The sequence below is a fragment of the Euprymna scolopes genome, chromosome 14 (genome assembly GCF_053919585.1).
Source record: "Euprymna scolopes isolate OS-2025 chromosome 14, ASM5391958v1, whole genome shotgun sequence".
In the NCBI taxonomy this organism is placed as follows: Eukaryota; Metazoa; Mollusca; class Cephalopoda; order Sepiida; family Sepiolidae; genus Euprymna; species Euprymna scolopes.
In genome coordinates, this window is record NC_136495.1 from 73,783,316 (window position 1) to 73,796,333 (window position 13,018).

The 13,018-nt window shown below is 31.9% G+C and overlaps 1 protein-coding gene across 8 annotated transcripts in view; it reads right to left on the bottom strand.

Annotated features, from left to right (window-relative positions):
• The window catches only part of LOC145293089 (stearoyl-CoA desaturase 5-like), a 131,776-nt gene that overhangs the window by 62,680 nt on the left and 56,078 nt on the right, over nt 1-13,018 (bottom strand). For all 8 annotated transcript variants that reach the window (XM_080139457.1, XM_080139453.1, XM_080139460.1 and 5 more), the window contains one exon: nt 1,390-1,478. The gene's annotated coding sequence lies outside the window, so the exon portion shown is untranslated. The remainder of the gene's footprint in view (nt 1-1,389; nt 1,479-13,018) is intronic.

Sequence of the window (13,018 nt, forward strand, 5' to 3'; positions counted from 1 at the left end):
ATTTATTTTATGGCGTATCAATCATTTTCAATTATTTAAAATGTCACCTTTTTTTCTTGTAAATTTTATTTGAGGTTCTTAATATTTTAAAATATTTAATAGATTCTATTTTGCATATAAATCATTGGTAGATCAATTTCACATTTTGTAAATAAACCAATTGATAAAACTAGGGATTTTATTTAGTTTATTGGCTTATAGATATTGAATTGTTAGGCATAAAGGAGACATCTTTATATAAAAAAAAAAAAAAAATTCCACTCCCAACATTAAATGATTCCTTCATAGTGGCCACATTGTACTATCATTGTTGCAAGATATTAAAAATTATTGAAGAGTTTCATTGGCCATGACAAATTGCAACTACTTCTCAGAATGAGCATATAACTTTTGTATGGCCAATACAAAGTCTGGAGGGTCTCAAAATTCATTATCCAGGATACTTAGAGTCTATTTCATTTTGATCCAAGAGTGCTCATGGGGAGGGTACTTAGTTCTCTCCCACTGCAAGAATTGCGACACCAAGGTCAGAGATTGAGAAGTCAGTGCCCCCGAGGAGGGGCATTGACCTGCAAAAAGATGCCTGGGCAGTCCCATCAGCATTCCCCAGTAAAAGCGCCTGAGGTGATTAGCAATAAACTAACCCATTTTCAATGTGCATGATCAGAATACTAAAAGTGAATGTGTTGCAGGTGAAGAGACAAAAATAATATTTAAACTAAGTAATTTATGTGACGGAAACAGGAATTAAGTATCTAAATATTTATCTTTCAGAATGTAAAACATTATCATGGGGTATGCGCATTTACGCTTGATACTTAAAGACTTTTTTACTTTAACATAAAAATTAAAAAATAAAAAGTGCAGGTGTAACAGAGCCGCTAACAATATAAAAATGACCAAGCTGGCTGTGCAATGTGACATCAGAGCAGAGATAAAAGGATACATCTGGATAAAGATGATTCAGAGAAGCAGAAATATTCAAAATGTGTCTAGAGAAAGATGGGTGTTCAGAAAAGCACATGTTAGAGACATTAACTGTTTAAAATATTTAAAAAAAATGTATTGTTGGAAATATCAGATATAAAGGCTTGTTAAAAAATGTTTTTTCCTTCTGTTTTCTTATAACGGAATTTATATGTATTGAGTTAGTTACAGAGTAACAACACTTAAAAAAAAAAATAAGTGCTATGTCTTAAAGAGGGTTAACGGTCATAGAAATATATTTCAATGTCAGTTCACACTGGCCCTACTCACACACAAGGGAGGGGTTAGTATGTTATGAAATCGGCACAAGAGAAGAGAATTCCTTATGGACAAGATCGGGTTTTTGAATAATCAGAAAACCTGATAGAAAAAAAGAAAATGTAAAAAGAAAAATATTCTTACCTTAGAATATATTCCAGTTTTCAAATGTAAAAAAAAAAAAAGAAAAAAAAGGGGGAGGGGGGTAAAAATCTCAGTGGCAAATTATAAACCTGAAAAAGAAAAAAAGAAAAAGTTACAAACGGATTTCATCTCTGAAATGCAGTTTAACAAGAGAAATTTTTTAGATTTCAAAACAAGTGAAGATTCTCGGACAATGTTGACCAAGTACAGCTAGTCTATATAAAGCAATAGCTGTATGCAGATGTGTGTGAAAATATTTAACCGATAAACTGTTAAACTACTGATCACATAATGAAATTAACAGGAAATAGTAACCGTACACCAAAGAATGGTTCATAACATGTAAAATTTTTGTTTAGATGGATGAATAATGCATACAGAAATATATTAGCAAGTCGAAAAGCAAAATGTCCATTTCAACTTACTGACATGTTTCTATTACTTTTACGTTAATTCATTCCTAGTTTGAAGTGGTTCAATTTTAAAGCTTTCTTATCTGTCAGTAGCTGAAGGCTTACATTCACGAGAATCATAATAAATTACATTTCAAAAAATAAAGTTTAAATGCTTCAATCACAACTTATTGTTTTTCAACTTGGGGAGAGAGCAGTCCACCGCTAATCAAGATCTGGAGGTCACTCTAGGATAAGGCTTAATGAGTGTTCTGTAGATGGTGAGACAACACCATGATGAACTGTAATGGGGGAAGTTGGATAAGGTTGAATTATATAAGGACAGCTTAGCAAGAACTTGTTTACATTAGACTTGAAAACAATCAGGCTATATAATCAGCAGGGATGCAGCAACATCGTATTTTATTCCAGATGGACGGTTCTAAGAGATTTTTAGCCACAGATACAGAGCAAGGGAAATTGACAGTGGTTGTACCTATTTACTATGCCTCCACACGGGACAGAGTTAGACACCAGGGTCGTTTTTTAACGTGGAGAAAAGGTACAAAAATAAAAATTGTCTCAGTCATGAAGAATTTCTCCACCGAAAGAGAACAAGAAAATGAAGTGCAGCATCTGAAGAACAGATACTACACTTTGATCTTGACCAAAAGGCCAAGTAAAAATTGACAGTGGTTGTAGTTAGAAAAATGTTCTTGCAATTTTTTTTTTAATTTTTTTTTTTAAACAAGAGGGAGGGGACGATCATAGAGCACCTACCATGAAAATAACGATAGAGCAGAGACTTGCAATATCTTCTGGGAGGCAGAATTAACTTAAAACTATTAACCAATACTTATATCCACTAAGTCACATGTCTCAGTAAGAAATTAATAAACCTAATGTCTAACATGATTATTTACCATTAGCAGAGAGATCCGACACTTCCTGCAATTGAATTAAGATCAAGGAATGACCCAAACTAATAATTTTTTCATCAAAATCCGTGTAATCGCCATTTTTCAATCAAATCGATTAACTGCTGTAGTCAAGGACACACCGCAGTGTGTCAGAAGGAGGGTTAAGATGTTTCCTTGCAGTGACAGTCCACAATACATAGTCTATATTGCACTGTTGATTTTATAAAATTATTTGTACATACAATGGCTTGAATTAAGTTTAAAATCCAAAAGTCAAGTATCATGTTTCACTCTTGTTTTAAACAGAAACATTCATTTCGAACACACTCCTATCTTATCAAAGAAGCTACTGTACATTTTATAAATCAAGCTCTTCTGCTTGTGCGGATGAGAAGAGTTCTCAAATGCACTTGTGATGTTAATTTCTATAAGGGTGTTCATTTTGGTTAAAATCGGACCATTCCTTTAATAGGATTTTTTTCTGATTTCAATACTTAGAGGCATTCCAATACAAAACCTATGCAAGAACACTCCCAGATACATAAAGTACATTTGTGTAAAGTTTTAAGGAACAAAGAATAAGTGTTATATATATATATATATATATATATAAACAAAGTAGAAATTACTTTTATTATATTGAACATATTTCTTTGTGATGGGATCGTCTGCCCTCAATTATTGTTGTTCATATTGTATTCATGGCTATAATTTGCTAACTCAAGGCCACTTAATTGCAATACAAATAAAATGGTAATCGGAAGAGACATACAGATATTATGTAGATATTAAATGTTGGTTTGGAAATTCTAAAAAAAAAAAAAAACATTCAGTTTAGACCAAAAACGGGCTACAGAAAATATTTAAAACTGCAAATTTCTTTAAGGAAGAATTCCTTAAAAGTGTTTCAATATTAATTGCAAAATGGTTGATATGCCAGAAAACAAAAAATGAACAACTAAAAATAAATACAATAAACGCAATAATAACAGTAAATTATCACACTAGAAACACTATTTAAATTTTTACAAGTACTTTAATGCATGGGATCTGAAAAACATAGTATTGGTGGCTGCTAGACATGCATACCCCAAACTAACAGAATCACCACCCCTTCATTGTTGAGGCTCTTAGATGCCAACCTTCTAGCTAGTACGTTCTTCTCTGCAAGACTTTGTTTGAAATTCCCTTTCTCTTTCCCTGACTGTACTAACATGGAGAAGTTTAGATTTATTGTGTACAGACATCTTGTTTCTTAACTTTCTACATAGTGTTCCTGTAGACATGATCCCAAATGGTCGCCCCCTGATGTCTAAGTAACAAACCTTGTTTGGAGTGATTTGGAGTAGAATTTCTTTTTAATCAACCAGTAAGAATTTAAAACCATAAACCGACTGTTTCATTTAAAACTAAAATTACTCTTTTTCAACAAAAATTAATTTTTACTGAGAATAGAGGATTCAATGAGGAAAACAAACATTTACATAAGTTAGCAAGACTCAAAGATGGGGGTGCGAAACAAGCTAAAAAAAAAAAAAAAAAAAAAAAAAAAAAAAAAAAAAAAAGGAATCCAAAAAAATTATGTTTCTGAATATTTTAGATGAGAATTGCTTATTAGTATTTGGATTCTTCGAATTACTGTTTCATCTTGAGTGTCATTTTCAAAGTTCTGATCGATGTAAACTCCAATCTTCATGTGTATCTTTGTTGAACTCTGAATTTGGAGAGGAGGATGTCGCACAGAACCCTTTATTTACTTTACGAGAACCGTCTGTAAGAACCTGTGGTGTGCAGTGGTTAAAATACATGAAAAAAAAAAAAAAAAAAAAAAAAAATAACTGTAAAAGTGATATTCTGAAGATTTAAGAAATTCTCAGTACGGGCGACCGAAAAATACGATTGCGAATTTCTTACGACCTCTATCCAGTTATGACTGACAGAACGAGAGCATGCTACTCCTATGAAGTAAATAAAAAGGTTCCATTCAAAATTTTGTTTAAATTCCTGAGCTAAAGTTTGACAAGATACACCTGAAAAAGTCGGAGGTAACCTTAACCAAAACATGAAAATGACACTCAAGATGACAATAGTAGTTGAAAGAATTCAAATACAGAAAAATTATGATTTTTTTTTTATGCGTTTCACTTAAGTGTCAACATTAGCTACTCTACATGTTGACGAGATCAGTCTGCACTTGGAACTACTGTACCTAACATCACTAATAAAAACTGAATAACTAATAAATGCTGTAATTAAATCAAGCTCCCAATCTAGACATTAAAAAAACAGGAGAAAATACAAGCCGATCATGGCTGAAATTTTTAAAGTGCAATTATATATAATTAACATATTTTTAGCGGTTTAAGTCATGGACCTCATGTCAAAAAAAAAAGATAATATTTAGATTAGAGAAAGAGGAACGAAAACTGTTTTTGTCCTAGAGAAATAATTTCTAAACAGTTTGAAGGAGGAGTGGGGTCACATTAACTTTGTTTTAAGATGTTATTAGAAGCTATTTTAAAATGTCTAAGTTCATGTGATTGCTTGCAAATGAATTCAACTTCTATTCCATATAAATCTACACAGTGCATGTGTGCAACCTAACTACTTGTTAGCTTGGCAACATGAAACTTGCTGGTATTTTGTCCTGCCAGTCTTGTAAAATATTCTCAAAGGATTTCTCAAACAATTTTATTGATTTTAACAAGATATAAACCACATAACCAACGCTAAAGTTGTTCAAATCTCAATTTTAAAACCTAAAATAGAGAGAAAGAAGAGGAGGAATAACATTACAAAATTAAATGTTGCCCTAACCTACAATTTTCAATTATGTCATTGTAATAATCTTCAGTTTTTTCCATGAAAGAAAACGTAATTTCTCCAAAGTAGTTTGGAATCCAATCTCTAAATATCAGAAAGGCTTTTCTATCCTGGGACCGGTATTACAATTAATAATATCACACATTGTGTTTAAATGTCATTCTCACTAATATCAGGTTCAGTAGAAAAAGACACCACCACCACCCCCACACTCACCTCCCAAATAATTATAAAACCAAAGTGGATTCTACTCCAATTCTTTGAGTTTTAGCTATATGAGTAAAATATACATACATATATTTTTTTAATATCCAATTGCAGATGAAATCCAAGTCAACTTTATATAATTTGTGGATATTTTATGGAAATTTAATTCCAAATCTGTAGTTTGTAACAAACTTTATCAAGACATTAATAGCATTGTCATTTATAGCCATAGAACTAATCTTAACATTATGGAAATTCCTAGCACCTGGATAAAAATATCACTCAATATCTAACACTAAGTCACCACTTAAGGCCTAAAGCTACTGGAGGACATTGGTTAGTGGGATGGATTCTCAGTTGGATGATGAATATTATGAGAGGATTGAAAATGGAATGAACAAAAGTTTGTTTATGACAAGTATTTGTAGACATTCGAGTTCAAGATGATTATGTTGTAGTCTGCAAGGATGAAGTCTTGTTGTAATGTGTTCTACAGACAGAGGGGTAAGAAGAAATTCAGTTTTTGAAAATTCTGCCTGTTGTGAGGTACATGGAGGAAGAAAGTTCTTTTCAGTTGTGGTAGGTAGACGAGTTATGTCTTACAAAGAGGAAAGATTACAGATCAGTCAAGCACTTTCTATGGGAATAATGACAAAGACTAGCAGTATCTCTTCTGATCCTCATTAAATTGAGAGTGACAATAGCTTCTTTCAATGCAAAGACGTTATGTGGATGGAGTACCAACTAGATCTCTCTGTAGATGAATGAATCGCCGACCTTTGCCATACATGCTTCTCCAATGCCATCTAAGATGGTTCAGGCATACAGCTCAGTGGAAGAGCTCCTTTAACCAGGCCCTTCTCTATCCAATTGGTGGAAGCATGCTGGTAAATAATTTAAGATTTGGGCGGCAATAATCGAAAGCAACCTAGAAAAACTAATCGGGTCCAGAGATTAGTTAGTTTTAGAATGGCCACTCCTGCCAAAAATCTTGCCAGATGTCTTTAATGACACCTGAGTAACTTCATCCATGAAGTCAACAACTCCAAGCTGGAAGAAACATAGTGATCAACTCAAAACCTACCTTAGAACAGTAAAGCAGGATGCTGAATGGATTCTGAGCCCTCACCTTAATGTGGTCAGTCACGGGAACCATGACTGACTTGCACTAATAACGGAAGCAGCCTTGGATCGACAGGCCTTTAATCAACATGACTGGTCAAGCTGTGTTTGGGACGTGATGAACTTGTTGAAAAGAGACGATTCGATTGACCCAGGGCGAATGCTGCAACTATGACGGCTTTTGAATTGACAATATTGTATGAACAAGTTTAGAATTACCAAAAGTATAACGTGGTGGTCAGAGAGGAGTCAGGGAGGATTTCACCCTGACAAAAGTAATACACACCCCACCTACTTGCTGTAGATCGGAAAAGATTTAGCAAGTTCTTAATCATCGATGCTGAAGCTACATAAAAACAGAAGATTCTTTAACCTGAACTTGGTAAAACGCTTGCACCAATATTTTTTATTGAATTTTCAATAAAACTCTGCAGTAAAAGATTTAAAATGATAAAAGGGTTTTTATATAAGGTTTTAAAAGGAGGAGGGGGGAACTATCCATTTTATGAATGTTTATTATGCACGCACACACACACACACACACACACATTCTAGTATTAAGAAAAACAAATATATACTTCCTAAACATTGATATTTTTTTATTCCTTGCATTGTGATAGACTTTAACGACTCCACTATAGTTCAAACATCTACATCACACAAACAACTACTTTAAGGAAAAATATTTAAGTGATTTTCTTTTTTTTTTTTTTTTTTTAAGTGCTTAACAGTCTTGAGATAAAATAACAATGGACTTAATAAATGGTTTCTTCTGTGGAAAGCAACCATTTATTAAGTTGCTTGGCAAGGACTTCTGGTTTTAACTGACCATTTGTCTGAAACATTACCATGTTTAGTGTCATGACCATGTAAATTTGTTTATATTAATAAAAATGTATCTTGCTCTTTTATTGAGAACTCTTAATAATCTTGTTAAATACATTAGTTATCACTCTTGAATACCTTCACACACACACACACCAGAAGTAAACATACCAAACTAAAAATGCATTTAGATTGCACAATTTTATTAGTACAATTTGTCTGGTTTCATTAAATGGAGGAAATACAAACTAAGATTTATTAAAAAAAAAAATAAAAAATAAAAAAAAATAAGTTGGAGACTTTCCTTGGTTTAAAAAAAGGAAACAAATTGGAAACAGAAAAGGAAACTGAAAGAATATTAAAGCAAAAGACCATTTTAATCGGTCATTATATCACAATTCAAAAAAAATTAAAAACATGTTAAAAAAGAAATTAATTGAGCACAAGTAGTTAAGCAGATTGTCAAGTTGTAAATCGACTGACAATATCACTAGTTTGTGTTTGCCTTGTTTTTATTATACAATCATTACATGTACAGCTGGGGAAACTTGTTCATATCTCTAATGTAAATCGATGTGTGCATCTGTAAACGTGAATATTTTTTTTTTAATATTTACAATTACACTAATTACAATTTATCAATTTAGAATCCAAAACATTCCTATTTAATAAATGTAAAGTCAACTAAGTTTCAACAATATAAGTTTTCATCAGTGCACAGCATGTTATTTTCTAACATGCTGTGCTATTTCAATGGCGATTAAAAAAAAATGTCAGGCCAAAAAATTAGCACTAGTACATGTATGAATTAAAAAAAATTTCAATATAGAAGATTGTGTATTTTGGATTTATTAAAAGTTTAGAATCTGAAACAATGGATTTTTTATTTTTGTTTTGTTTTAACAGCATGCTGGTTTTCCCTGCAACATGACGCTTTTTCTTGTCATGTGATCACTATAAAACGCCAGGTGTTACTCCAACCATAATTAAAAGATGTTTTAGTCGATACGTTTGCGACTGGTGTAGATTTGTGAATTTGATATTCTCATGAAACTTCCACCTTCAATTCAACCTACCTAGGGTATGCCACTTCAATATCAGTTTGTATTAGTTTTGTATGAATTAGAAATTTTCTTCAATGTAGAAGTGTTGCAATTTTTTTTTTATATACATTAGAGTATGATTAAAGAAAATTGAAAGGTTCTCCTTGTAGACAATGGTGATAGGAACTGAGCAATCAAATGGAGCCACGTTTTGCTAACAAAAAAAAAAAATATTGAATCAGAATTGTCCCATAAAAAATATTGAATCAGAATTGTCCCATAAAAAATATTGAATCAGAATTGTCCCATAAATATTGAATCAGAATTGTCCCATAAAAAATATTGAATCAGAATTGTCCCATAAAAAATATTGAATCAGAATTGTCCCATAAAAAATATTGAATCAGAATTGTCCCATAAAAAATATTGAATCAGAATTGTCCCATAAAAAATATTGAATCAGAATTGTCCCATAAAAAATATTGAATCAGAATTGTCCCATAAAAAATATTGAATCAGAATTGTCCCATAAAAAATATTGAATCAGAATTGTCCCATAAAAAATATTGAATCGTTTAGCACATACCAACACACAAAAAAAAAACATCTTTGCTCTTTACCTGCAAAATTTTAAAGTCTGAGATTTATATAGACCAGCTACCCACCAAAAACTCATCACCAGGACTTTTACAGAATAGCTACCCATCGGAAACTGTTCTGAAATTAAACAGCTTTCAATACAAGGAAGATTGTGTATTTTGAAATGTGTAAGTTTGGAATACAAAACGATTGATTTTTTTTCTGACAGCATACAGGTTTTTCTTGTAACAATTTAAAAGAAAATTGAAATGTTCTATTCATCAAGATATATCGTCGAAGCAATTACATCTGCATTGCTTTTGTCTTTATTCTAAACTTACAAATGCTTCTACAAGGAGGAACAATTTCAAACTGGTAATCGCGTCCAACAACACTGGTACACCTTATCACAAAATACAATATTTTTATATATAAAATTAATTTCTAATAAGATCTAAAAAGTAATCTGACAGTGATGTATTTATATATACTAAGAAAAAATAAATAAAATAAAACAGAACAGTTTTGTGCAACTTTTATGCCCGTTCATGGGTGAGCGTCCTCAAATCTTGGATCAAGGTGTTTATACTTGATTCATTAATAAACGCCATACGCAATTCTACATCAAATTGTCTTAAAACTTTTCAATTTCAAAACTTTTTCATACGATAAAACCTTTTTATTCACAAAGCAGCATAGCGATTTATATGAAATGATTGAACATAGTGTGATCCAAAAAAATTACTATTTAGATTCTGCATTTCTTTATGGTGTTCTTGTTTGCAGGAATTTGATATTAGTGATCAAAATGAACATCTTTTTGCTTTCAATTAAAATAGACTTTTTTTTCCAGTCAAAGGATAATCTTAAAAATTACGTCTAATTTATAACTTAAAAATAATCGGAATCAGATCCATTGTTTCTCCATCGTACTTCTAGATTTGCATATAAACTAGATCAAATTTTTTTTTTTCAAAAGTAAACATTTTATTCACCACCTCCATCATTATGCACACGTTTTTTCTTTTCGACCAACTTTCTATTATGTGTTCCACAAAACAAGGCACATTGCTACTTAGACATAAGGGCTACTATTTGAGATTATGTCTACAAGAGAATCTGGGGAGTTGAGTAGCAAAATGTCTGCTTTACACTTAAACTTTCGCAGCTTATTACAGTCAGAACAGGAAGAGAATTATAAAATTTAGCAGTCAGAAGGAAGAAACTATTAGAGTAGAAATCTTTCCAACATCTGAAGATCCCGGTGGAGGGGTGGGATTTTGCAAGTTCAGAGCACATTCTATTAAAGTACTTTTAAAACAGGCACAAAGATGCAATATTGTGGTGATGGGACAGAGGTTGGCTGATAGTGAAGAACATTGTGAAGAATATTGGAAACTTTTTTTTTTTTTAACCCTGTCTAAGAGGGAGAGACTAGTGGTAGATGCATCAGCGCAGAGGTAGCAACAATACTTCACGCATGGGCAAATGGTGGCTTTGTAAAAATATAGAATATTATCTGGTACAAGTAATTTTCTAGCATGGTATAGGGAGCCCATATTGATACTCTGTAAACACTTCAAAATCAACCAAGAAATACCCACATCAACTCGATGTTCATCTCCCACCCACAGCAGGGAAATGTAACAAGAGGTAAAAAAAAAAAAAAAAAAAAAAAAAAAAAAAAAAAAAAAAAAAAAAAAGCTAGTGTTCTAGAGGAAGAGAACTGGTCTTGACCAACAGAAAACAAGCCACCTAAGCAAGAGTCTAATCAACTCATTCAGTTTAGAAAAAGACATCTCACTTAAAAGACACTAAAACTGGACATTAATACATAGTACTAGATAATCTATATAAAGTTGAATTTTTCATTGCACTGACATTAAAAAGCCTACGTTTTCTATTTAAAAATTAAAACAAATCTACTGTCCTACATATGCAAGCGACTAAATAAAAGCTAATTTGCATATTCTTTGAAAAAATAAACTTTCATTAATTATTCATTTTTATGATTACTTATTGGATTTTATTTAACTATTATGTTCAGTTCTATTTATGCATATTTCTTACATTCTGCATGAATGTGTTCTAATACATATACATGTAATATATAAGTGTGTGTGTGTGCCAAGTGCTCTGAATTTGAAACTTTCTATATAGGCAAATTGAGTAAAAAAGTACTAAGAGGTCGAAATTTGAAGTGGGGGGGGGGGGGCAGCTGAGCTTGGCAGGAGTAAATCGATAAAACCTTTCTCCACAAGTGCAAATCATTCATATCTTGAAATCCCTTCATTTTTAACCCTTTTTTTATCTATCAGTTGATAGTGACCAAGGCTGGAGTGCTAAATGTTTTAGTTTCAATTCTAGGAGATGGCACCCAAATAATTTTATTTTTTAACTTTCGAAACCATTACTATTTACTTATTAGACACAATATAATATTCAACAGAGAACATAATGATAAATATTAAACTCGCATGGATTAAAATACATTTAAGCATATTTTATGACAGGGCAATGCCAGGTAGTCCGCTAATCATAAAAAATAAAAAATGAAAATCTTTAATATTAATAACGTTTCTTTATGACCCTTTTCAATATAAATCCCTCATGTAGGAGATAATTCCTTAACTTATGCATCAGACTTAATTCTAATCTAATTGTTAAAAGAAATCATAAGCTTAATCCATAGATCATCTCCACAGCAGCTGCACTGAAGATGAAGACAAAAAAAAAAAAAAAAGTAACCTTGAATATTAATTCTATTTTTCACAATACTGTTTGAGACCAAAATTTCTCAATTCGTTATCAACAATTATTTCATGAAATTTGCAGACTTTCTTTTACTATTGTCAGTTTTAGCATCCTGATAAATCAACCAAACTTTAAAATCAAATAATTCATGGCTTGACGAATAGTTAAAAACTTCCATTTAGATATTCAACAAGATGGTTCATTAGAAGTGTTCAAAAGCTCCAATAATGTTCAACTATGTCAAGTCCACAAATTGGGACGGACACACACACACTGTTTTACATAAGCATTTATATGTCGCTACACATTCATGAGGATGTTTCGGTCACCCAGTTCAGGTGATATCACTTGTGTAAAAGTAGAGTCTGGACTCTACTTAAGCAATATCACCTGAGGAGGTTTAGTTATTTGTAATTGGCTGACCAAAACATGCTCATGAAGGTGTAGCGACATGTGTATGTAAAACAAAAAGTATATCTTGCCCTATTTTGGTATCGATCACTCTTGTATGGACCCTGTTAAAAATCCATTGGTTAGGATTCACCTCTGGAAAATATTAACCTGGAATAATTATATATCGTTAGTTATTCCAAAACCAGAAAAATGTATTAAAGTTGATCATAATATTTTTTTTATAAAATAAATCTTACACATGTTCCATTGAATAGTAGAAGCTCACTAAACAACTCTGACAAATGCATGTTCCTTAAAAAAACAGTTGGAAATTCTTGGGGTTCTTTTTTTTGTGTGTGTTTTTGGAATGGTGAAGAAAAAAAATGTATAGAAAAGGAAATATTAAGTCTTGTGTGTACTTGAATATTTCCATACACACATGTATGTGTGTATACGCGTGCTCTTGTGGAATTATGTCTCAGCATTGAATAGGGAAATTAAAAACTGCAGAAACTCCTACTCCCAGCCCCAAACCCCCATATAAGTAATTATTTTCAATGTTTCGAAATCA